The following is a 9,374-nucleotide window of genomic DNA, read 5'->3' as shown; positions in this document are numbered from 1 at the left end:
TTAATACAATAGAGGGGAAAGGGAAAGAAAGGTTATTGTGGCCAAAATAAGAGAGAAAAGAACAGAAAATGCCCTTGCAAGTTATTGTTTTGATGCTGTAATTAGGAAGGGAAAATGAAAGTCAGCGAAAGCAGTTTTAGGAAAGTGGTTATTAGATTTTCTTCTTTCCACTGTGGAAAGTCCTTCCTGTTGAAGAAGGCAGTGAAATTTTATCACAGCTATTGCTATTCATAAATCTTATATCTATTTTAATTCAATCTGGCCCTAGCCTCAGAGTCGCTGCACCACAATTTGATTACTATAACCATACTTTTTAACTGCTGTCAGGAAAGACAGCGCCTACACAAACATCTGCCGGAACACATGCCTGCACTCTCCAGCATAAGCCTTAAATCACGAGCTAGTGATGAATCTTTATCTGACACTAATACTTTTTAACTTCATATAGACAATTAAAATGAATTGTAGCTAAATGCACATATAACAAATCAATTTAATCTTTGTTGCATAGTAGCATATTTTGCAAATTCCCTAAACTTATTTTCTTACATGTATCTATACCTAGGTGTTAAACTTCAACATAACAGAAGGGAGCAAGACATGAACAGAACACAGCACTTGGATTGTATCCTGCATTGGTGCTGCGGGCCTCAAAGAGTCCTGACATATGAAATTTACCAGCAACATTTAAAATTTCCATATTTATGTGTAGAGAATGCCACTTTATTACAGAGTGAACAAAACTGAACCTCTGCTCTCTAGGAATTACACTACAGAAATTCAGACAACAGAGAGCCACCTGTGCCTGCTGTCCTCACACCCCAGTCTCCTCCACACCAGCCTCTACTACAGTTAGTTACTCTACAGTTTGTTGTTCACGGGTCTATTCCTCTTACTCTGATACACACGAAGTCACAAACCACGATCAGGATCCCCAGCAATAAGTATAACCTTGAAGGTAAAGACTGTTTCTAAGCTGGAAATGTAGCTCAGTGGTAACATACACAAGTAAGACCCTGGATTCCATCCCCAGAAAGCAGGGTGGAGGAGGCTCCTTCACTTACTGGCTACATTACCTTCAAGTTCCTCCAGGGTTAGGGTTAGCTATATCTTACATGCAAAGCTGGTATGCAATGTTTAACATGGACCAATTCAGGGTGATTGTTTAGTGAGTCACAGGTAAGTGGGTGGAAACTAAGGGTAAGTCCACTCTGAACATCAGGAAGATCAATGGAAAGAGACAAAGCTTATGAGGCAAACCCTGGAGTCTACATTGTGAGCATTTCCTCTAAACCAGCCCCAACCTTAGTATTCCCTTCTTACATATGAGGGTACTGAGACTTACAAAGACAATAACTTTAATCCAACCACACAAAATGACAGTAACACATAAACTGGTCTGTCAGATTTCTAGTTCATTGGTAAAGAAAAAAACTTGCTTTTAAGTCAGGCGTTTGGTGGCACACACCTGTAATCCCAGCACTTGGGAGGCAGAGGCAGGAGGATCTCTGTGAGTTTGAGACCAACCTGGTCTACAAGAGCTAGTTCCAGGATCGCCTCCAAAGCCATAGAGAAACCCTGTCTTGAAAAACCAAAAACAACAACAACAACAACAACAACAACAAAAACTTGCTTTTAAATTTTAAATATAAACTATTTTTTTCTTTCCTAATGATGAAGAAAAGCAAAGTTCAGCTATGACACTGGACTGAAGAAAAGGGAGTTTTATTCAGCTCTACTATTGACTAGTGTGGCACCCTCTCTCAGTCTGTACCGTCATCTGTAAAATGAGATAACAAACTCTAAGCCACAACATACAGCACACACACACACACACACACACACACACACACACACACACACACACACACACACACGAGTTCAAGATATTTCATTTGCTATCTTCTACATGACACTACTGTCCATCATCACAGAGGTACAGAACCTTCTAGGCCAATCCTTACAAGTATCAAGAAACCAAGGCTCACAAGTAAGAAACCGCATATAAAGATCCTAGAAAAAAAAATGGCACAGTCACAGCTAACACATCTTCGACTCCCTATCGGTGTTCTTATTAACACATGGTCTTTTGGCCCTAGAACTCAACTTTTGTTAACATGAATAACACTAAGAAAAAAAAAAAATCAGCCCGTGGTAGTGACTCACTCCTTTAATCCATAGCCCTTGGGAGGCAGAGGCAGGTGGATTTCTGAGAGTTTGAGGCCAGCCTGGTCTATAAAGCAACTCCCAGGACAACCAGGGCTATACAGAGAAAGCCTGTCTCCAAAAACCAAAATAAATAAATAAACAAACAAGCAAATAAAAGAGAAAGAAATGGAAAGTGATGTGATTATCATATAATCTCAAAATATAGAAGACAAAAATTTAAAGACTGAAAATTGATCCGACTGCAGCAGTGCATGCCTAATCAACACATAATTAATATGTGTGCAGCAGGGAGCTAAGGAAGAAGTGGAACCCTGGACAGAAAGAACAATGACTGAGCTCTCTGAAGTCTGCTCTGACTGGGGATCAGAAGCTGGTATCAGTATGTTCACATTAGTAAGTCAGGGCCAAGATCTTTGAGAAAAAAAGAAAATCTACTGCAAGTCATGGACCAAGGTGGAGTGGAAAGTGACACACTCAGTAGCCAGAACACCAACAAGGAAGCGCTGTTTCACAGGCTTTCTCTAGTAGCTCAAAGCTAAGAATACATTCCAGCCAGACTTCCTCTACTAACCTGGTAATGAACTAAGAAGACAGTAGTGCTTCAACAGTAAACCTTGTTAAGCCACAATTGACTTCTTAGTTCACTACCCTCCAAGAATTACTATCAACATAGTTTCTTAAGTGCTCCATCTCCCTACATACCAACCATCAAGTCTAACCATTTTTATATACTAGTTATCACTTGAATTCATCTACTCCAATTCCATTGTCAATTAAGTCCATTACCCTCTGCCCATTCATCTCTCTCACCATGGTGACATTTTTCTTTGTTGGTCTCTATACATACAGACCCTGCTCAAGTATACTCTATTCAGCAGACTCCCAATGACCATTTGGATACACAAATCTGAAGGGCTGTGGCAAAAGGTGGTAGCAGAACACCTGCTTGACATACGGGTTTAACAAAGAAACCCCTGCACATATACACATATCGGCTTACCTCATGGCTCCATCTTAACCTGTTCAAGACTTCTCAGTGTTCCTAGGTTAAAGAGAACACTTTTCTTAGGCATCCACTGCCTGCCTAAGCAGCCTCACCTTATGCCACCTGCTGCCTCAACCTTGGGGTTCCAATCATACAGCCTTCTTCTCTTCCAGGTCCAAATACCATCTGTACAAACCTGTCATTGCCCTTTAAGACAACCCTACAGAAATGTATCTCCTTGCTGGTGGCTGTACTATGATTCATGTGTGATAGTCCCATCAGATCGGAAGTCAGTCTATGTGCTCACCACTATCCAGACTGCTACATACTAGAACCTCTGCACAGAAAGTGAACAAATGACAACAGGAATAAGGAAAGTAAACTAAGCATCTCTTAGCACCAGCCATGGCCAGGCACTTTGCCATAACCTACTATCTCTATTGAATCATCACAATACTTTAGTCTACTGTTAACTGTATTTTACAAACAAGCATAAGCATGGGGGCTCATGGCTGTACGCCCAGTACTTGGGAGGCTGAGGGAGGAGGATGATAAAGGGAAATATCTCATTAGAAGACGACTAATGAAGCTGGTTACTCTGCCAGTATACCACTGAGTGGGGAAAGCAGTAAACAGCTGACTCCTTGTTTTAGGGCTGGACTAACAAATTCTGTCTATGAAGAAGGCTGGCAAATATAGTCACACAAATAAGCCAAGTGAATAAATAGCCACTGATGTCATGCTAGCGCTTTATTCTTCGTTGTTTTTTTTTTTTTTTTTTTTTTTTTTTTTTTTTTTTTTTTTTAAAAAACATAGTATGTAAAGCTAGGTGTGATAGAGCAGTCTTAGTCCTAGCACTCAGAAGGCTCAAACACGTGGATCACTGTACAAGGCCAGCCTGGTCTACATATTAAGCTCCAGGACTTCCAGAAAAAGAGACCATGCCTCAAAAAATAGATAGATACACAGACAGACAGACAGACAGACAGACAGAGCAGAATAAAGTGGATGAAAGAGAAAGATACCTCCCAAACAAACCCCCCTAGGTCACCCCATATTTATCTCTTCTTGGGAACGTACTGTGACCCTCAGGATAACCCTTATTAAAAGAGGTGCAGGGGTGTGTTTGAGAAAAGGATAACCACACAGCAACTTCATCCTCACCTACTGTTTCTCTGGGAGTGGGAGAGAAAGGGTGGACACTCTACTTTGGAAAGAGAGTGGAAGAGGAAGGACAGAAGGCTCTTAATTCAAGGCCACTATCAGAGAAAAGGACAGTCAAAACTAAACACCTAAAATATCATGCTATTATTATGGGAATGAGCCCTTCTAATAGCAAGTTTTCCAAGTTCAGATGAGGAGCACTTTATTCTATGGCTGTTTTGTTCTTAGTATTTATTTTTATTCTATGTATATGGGTGTTTTGCATTCATGTATAGCTGTGCACCACTGAAACTGGAGTTACAGACAGTTGTAAGGTGCCGAATGGAAACTGGGTCCTCAGGTCCTCTGTAAGAGCAGCTAGTGCTCTTTGTTGTTGTTGTTGTTTTGTTTTGTTTTCTGAGACACGGATTCTCTGTGTAGCCCTGGCTGTCCTAGAACTAGCTCCGTATATCAAGCTGGCCTTGAACTCACAAAGATCCACCTGCCTCTGCCTCCCAAGTGTTAGGATTAAAAGCATGTGCCACCATTACCCCAGTGCAGCCAGTGCTCTTAATCACTAACCACTAAGCCATCTGACTACTCCAGCTGTGTTTTAAAAACATGGTTTCAATTCATTGACTTTTTCTAAGTGTATAACATTTCTTTGTGGCATCATTCTTTTCTGTAAAAGTTTCAAGTGACTTTCTTTGAAGAGAGCTATTTAATACCAATGATTGTAGGAAACATTTGTTCATAATTATCCAGACAGCCAACTAGAACAATGCTGAAACAAGAGCAGCATGCAAAAATGTATTTAAGGACTATCATCCCAAAATGCTGCTAAAAGCTATTAACCAGTGTGTGTTAATTGCCACGGCATTCATATTAATTTTCACTTCAGGCTCGACATTGTGGAATATTTCCCCTGATACATTTTAAACAAAGTTTAATTTAAGGAACTGCTTCTATCAACACTTATGAAAATTAACAGTCAAGCAATTAGCACTTGTGAATTATCCCTTCCCCCAAGCTCTCTGCAATTCTGGTTAAAACAGTTTCTACTGGAGGAATGGCTACTTTTTTAACAAGTTAACTCAATCAAAATCACAGCTGTTGGTGGGAACCAGACCTCTTTTGCTTTTTCAAGCCCTTGTCAAGGCAAACACCTACCACACGTTTGAGGAATAGCATTTAGCTATGGCACAGTAGGTAGGATACCTAATGTTTCATTACAACTGCCAAACAATTACTAATACCCAACTATCTTTCTGACTGATTTTTAGTAGCCATTACCGTCCAAATAAATAAGTTAACGAGTATGTAAATAAATAATTGTTTTTGCTCTTCCTGTGTCTCAAACAACAACTGAACCCCGCCTCTGCCTCCTGAGTTCGGGGATTACAGGGGTGGGCCACTACACCCAAATTTGCAAAACTGTTAACAACACTAGATAAAATCGAATAATGACATTGTTTCCCTACACGAAACAATCCTTTCTTTCAAGCCAACACAGTAACATCTTAAGGAGGACTGCACAGCCACTAGTCTCTTGAGGAAATACATAATTAAGTAGTTTTTTAACATATTTAATTAGACCCCAAACTCTTCCTGTCCCCTTCTCTCCTCAATTATGTACCATTTGCCCAAGAGACCTAGGCAACTCAGTTAATTATGTAAATAAGGCAAGCACTATTCCCAAGGAGAGCATCATGAATATTTGTAAAAAGAAAAAAATAATCAGTGTATGTTTTACTGGCTTTAAAAATTCTTTGCAAATACATATATACTTATATACATGTAGGTACATTACATATAGTATCAAATACATGGAAAACCCTTACATTTGAGGCAAAAAAAATGTAGTCCCAATAATAAGATGATGAATCATTAATACAGAATACTCATTTCATTTCTTAAATATGAGCTGAATAAAAATAAAAGATTTTAAGTTACAACAGTAACAAAAATTTAGTACTGAATGTCAGATGATTTACAGAAAGAATTAGTCTGGAAATGATTAAAGTCGACTGGCACAGAAAGGCTTTATTATCTGGGGGTTGACACAATCTCAACTCTGGAGGCAGCCATGGCACTGTTAGCACTACTACAATCCCATTATTAGGCAATCACCAAATGCTAATTTGATCATTTTGAGGTGTTATTTGAATAGTCATTTTAATTTCTAGGTTACAAAAAGGCTTGACTCAAGTATAATTCTCTATTAATCACTGAGATGCCATTGACTATCATATTGATGCCTTTTACAAAGATAAAGACTGATTTAGTACTTACAGTACAATATCCTTCAAATACTAGCCACTTTCATTACGTATCTGCCAAATGCATCAATATTAAATAATAGATGAGAACAAGGGTTTAATTGTATTTTAGCATTGTAATATATGGGGTAATAAGAAAATAGCAGGCATTGTAAGATAGACTTATCGATGTATAAACCCTTCTTAGTCAATGCTCACTCTCTACAGATTACCAAAAGGATTAAGAAAACAAAGCATAGGGCAACTTAAATGTAAATACACATCTAACAAAAAAATGTCAGTGTGACTGAGGAATGTTTTTTTTTTGTTTTATTTTGTTTTTATTGTCTTTCTGAACTTCAGAAGTTAGCTATGTGTACCAAGAAATGTTCACAACTCTCAGACAACTCCAAGCTAATGAATGGTAAAAAGGAAATTCTAAAAAGTACTATTTTTTACAGTTTGAGCAAGTTTGTTGGCATGGAATTGTTGGCACTAATTATTCTATCAACTTAATCATCAAACAATGAGACTATATCAGCTACAGAAGCAAGTAAATTCCAGCCATGTCCCAACTCAGGATGGCTTCTTACCCATCTAAATGAATCCTCTGCAGTGAAGCTGGAGACATTCCAGAGGCCTGGGGAGCCTTCCTTCTTTTCCCTACATTCCACAGGACTATATAGCATGGACTGACTGAAGAGAAATTCAGTGCAATGCAACCTGAAAGTGATAGTGCTTTTGGGTGTTTTCTGGAGGAGCTCTTGAGCATCTGAGGGCCTGTGTGTAACCACTAATGTGTTTCTAATTTCTGTTCCCCACCCTGACAGTAACAGCCTTCCTGCCAATGGCCACTTGCTGACTTCCACATATGGAAATCAGAAGCACTGTCTAAGGAAAGAAAGTTTGCAGAAAGAAAGATATCTTGTTCAAAGATGGTAACTGACAGAACTAGAGTATGAGGAAGAAAAATGCAAACATGAGCAAAGCACTGCCATTTATTAATTGCAACAGTGCTGAAATAAGATAAATTGCCTATGACCCCTCAAGGCAGCAAACTATCACTCAGCACCCCCACACCACTGCCAGGCAGCAAACACAGTGGCAATAAATTAAAAAATCGACTGTCTCCTAAAAAAAGACCCTGCTCAGCTCAGAACTGAGGCTCGTAACAGCACCAACCTCCTCATGAAACAGTGGCCATTTTTTCTAGAAGAAAAATAAACATACTTTAATTTTATAAAAGCAAACTGTTAATACAAATGGAAAAAATAAAAATCACCCATCCTGGCAGTGTCCAATAAGATCCTCCAACAGTGAAAAACCAAAATACAATGACCTAAAAATTCTGAAGAGAAGGCCTCCCAATTTCTATGGCTATGGACAGTAGTCAGGACAATGCAAAGCACCTACCAGAGCCATGTCGAAGTCTTATCCAATACAACTGCTTCATCAGTCCATCCAGCCCAAATTCAAGTACAAGGAGATGAAACAGGTAAATAGGTACATACAGCCCTCCCTTTGCTTCTACCCATATATATTCATATATGTATGCGTAGATTATATACATTAAAGAGAGAGAGAGGTATATTTTTTAATTGGGTTTGGGAGACAAGTTCTTGCTATGTAGCTCAGGCTGGTTTCAAACTCACCACCCTTCTGCTCTGGTACACCAAGTATTAGGACTGTAGGTATGTACCATCACACTCAGCGAGTGTGGCAGGGGAGGGGGTGAGTGGGTGGGTGCATGCATACAAAAATATGTATCTAGGGGAATTAAAGCAATCATGGACTGTCAGAACAGAGAAGGAAAGAATGAGAGAGAACTCAAGACTTCTGTGTTGGCCTTCCTAAATATTACTATGGAAACTGCTGGGAGCCATCCCCAGTGGTGAACAGGTCCCAACAGGGGATATTAAGGTAGGCTAGGAAAGGAAGTGAGCTAGGCCATGATGGTCAGGAGAATCTTACAGCCTGACTAGCAGCCACAGTGCATCTTTATTTATACAGATTTTAGTAAGTAGGGATACATTCATGTTGTTCCAAAACAGATCATATCACTTTTGCTTTTGGACATATGTTTCACTTCCTTTTGCTCATCTTTTAGTCATCATTAATAAACTATGACAGAACAGCATTATCATTTCCAGTCATTTTCCTTCAAGTTTTGACATCATTGATAAACAGTTACCTTTCATAACCATTTTTACTCATCAACCCCATAACAATTTTTAAGAATCTAGAGGCACATGACAGCCTGTTCTCAAGCTGGTAGCTCTTGTGGCTACAAGGACACCAAAACAAAATCTCCAAGCTAGTCTGCGAAGATTGCCATGTCCCAAGCAGTGTATTATTAACTCTTAATGGTCATAGTACCCAGGAAAAATCCTAAGGCCAAAGCTGCTAGAGTTATTATTCGAATTCTGGCATAACACAATATTTACATTTACATTTATATATTTTTTAATATTTTATTTATTTATTATGTATACAACATTCTGCTTCCATGTATATCTGCACACTAGAAGAGGGCGCCAGATCTCATAATGGATGGTTGTGAGCCACCATGTGGTTGCTGGCAATTGAACTCAGGACCTCTGCAAGAGCAGTCAGTGCTCTCAACCTTTGAGTCATCTCTCCAGCCCCTACATTTATATTTTTATAGAATTTGTCTATATGTCTAATCCTAACATTCTGGTGTTCCTTGGTCATATGGCACCACAGTGGCTATGCATTCGCTAACTTTTCTAAGAAGGGAAGGTCTTGACATCTTATTCTTTTATGGTCTTTCCACTCCGTTCTGTGTTCATCAACACATG

The 9,374-nt window shown here is 39.2% G+C and overlaps 1 protein-coding gene across 7 annotated transcripts in view; it reads right to left on the bottom strand.

The window, feature by feature from the left end:
* Positions 1 to 9,374, bottom strand: part of Mapkap1 (MAPK associated protein 1) — a 218,143-nt gene that overhangs the window by 162,396 nt on the left and 46,373 nt on the right. The window lies entirely within an intron of this gene.

Source organism: Cricetulus griseus, chromosome 6 (genome assembly GCF_003668045.3).
Source record: "Cricetulus griseus strain 17A/GY chromosome 6, alternate assembly CriGri-PICRH-1.0, whole genome shotgun sequence".
Taxonomy (NCBI): domain Eukaryota; kingdom Metazoa; phylum Chordata; class Mammalia; order Rodentia; family Cricetidae; genus Cricetulus; species Cricetulus griseus.
Note: the sequence above shows the minus strand (reverse complement) of the source record. Positions and strands in the feature narration are given on the sequence as shown.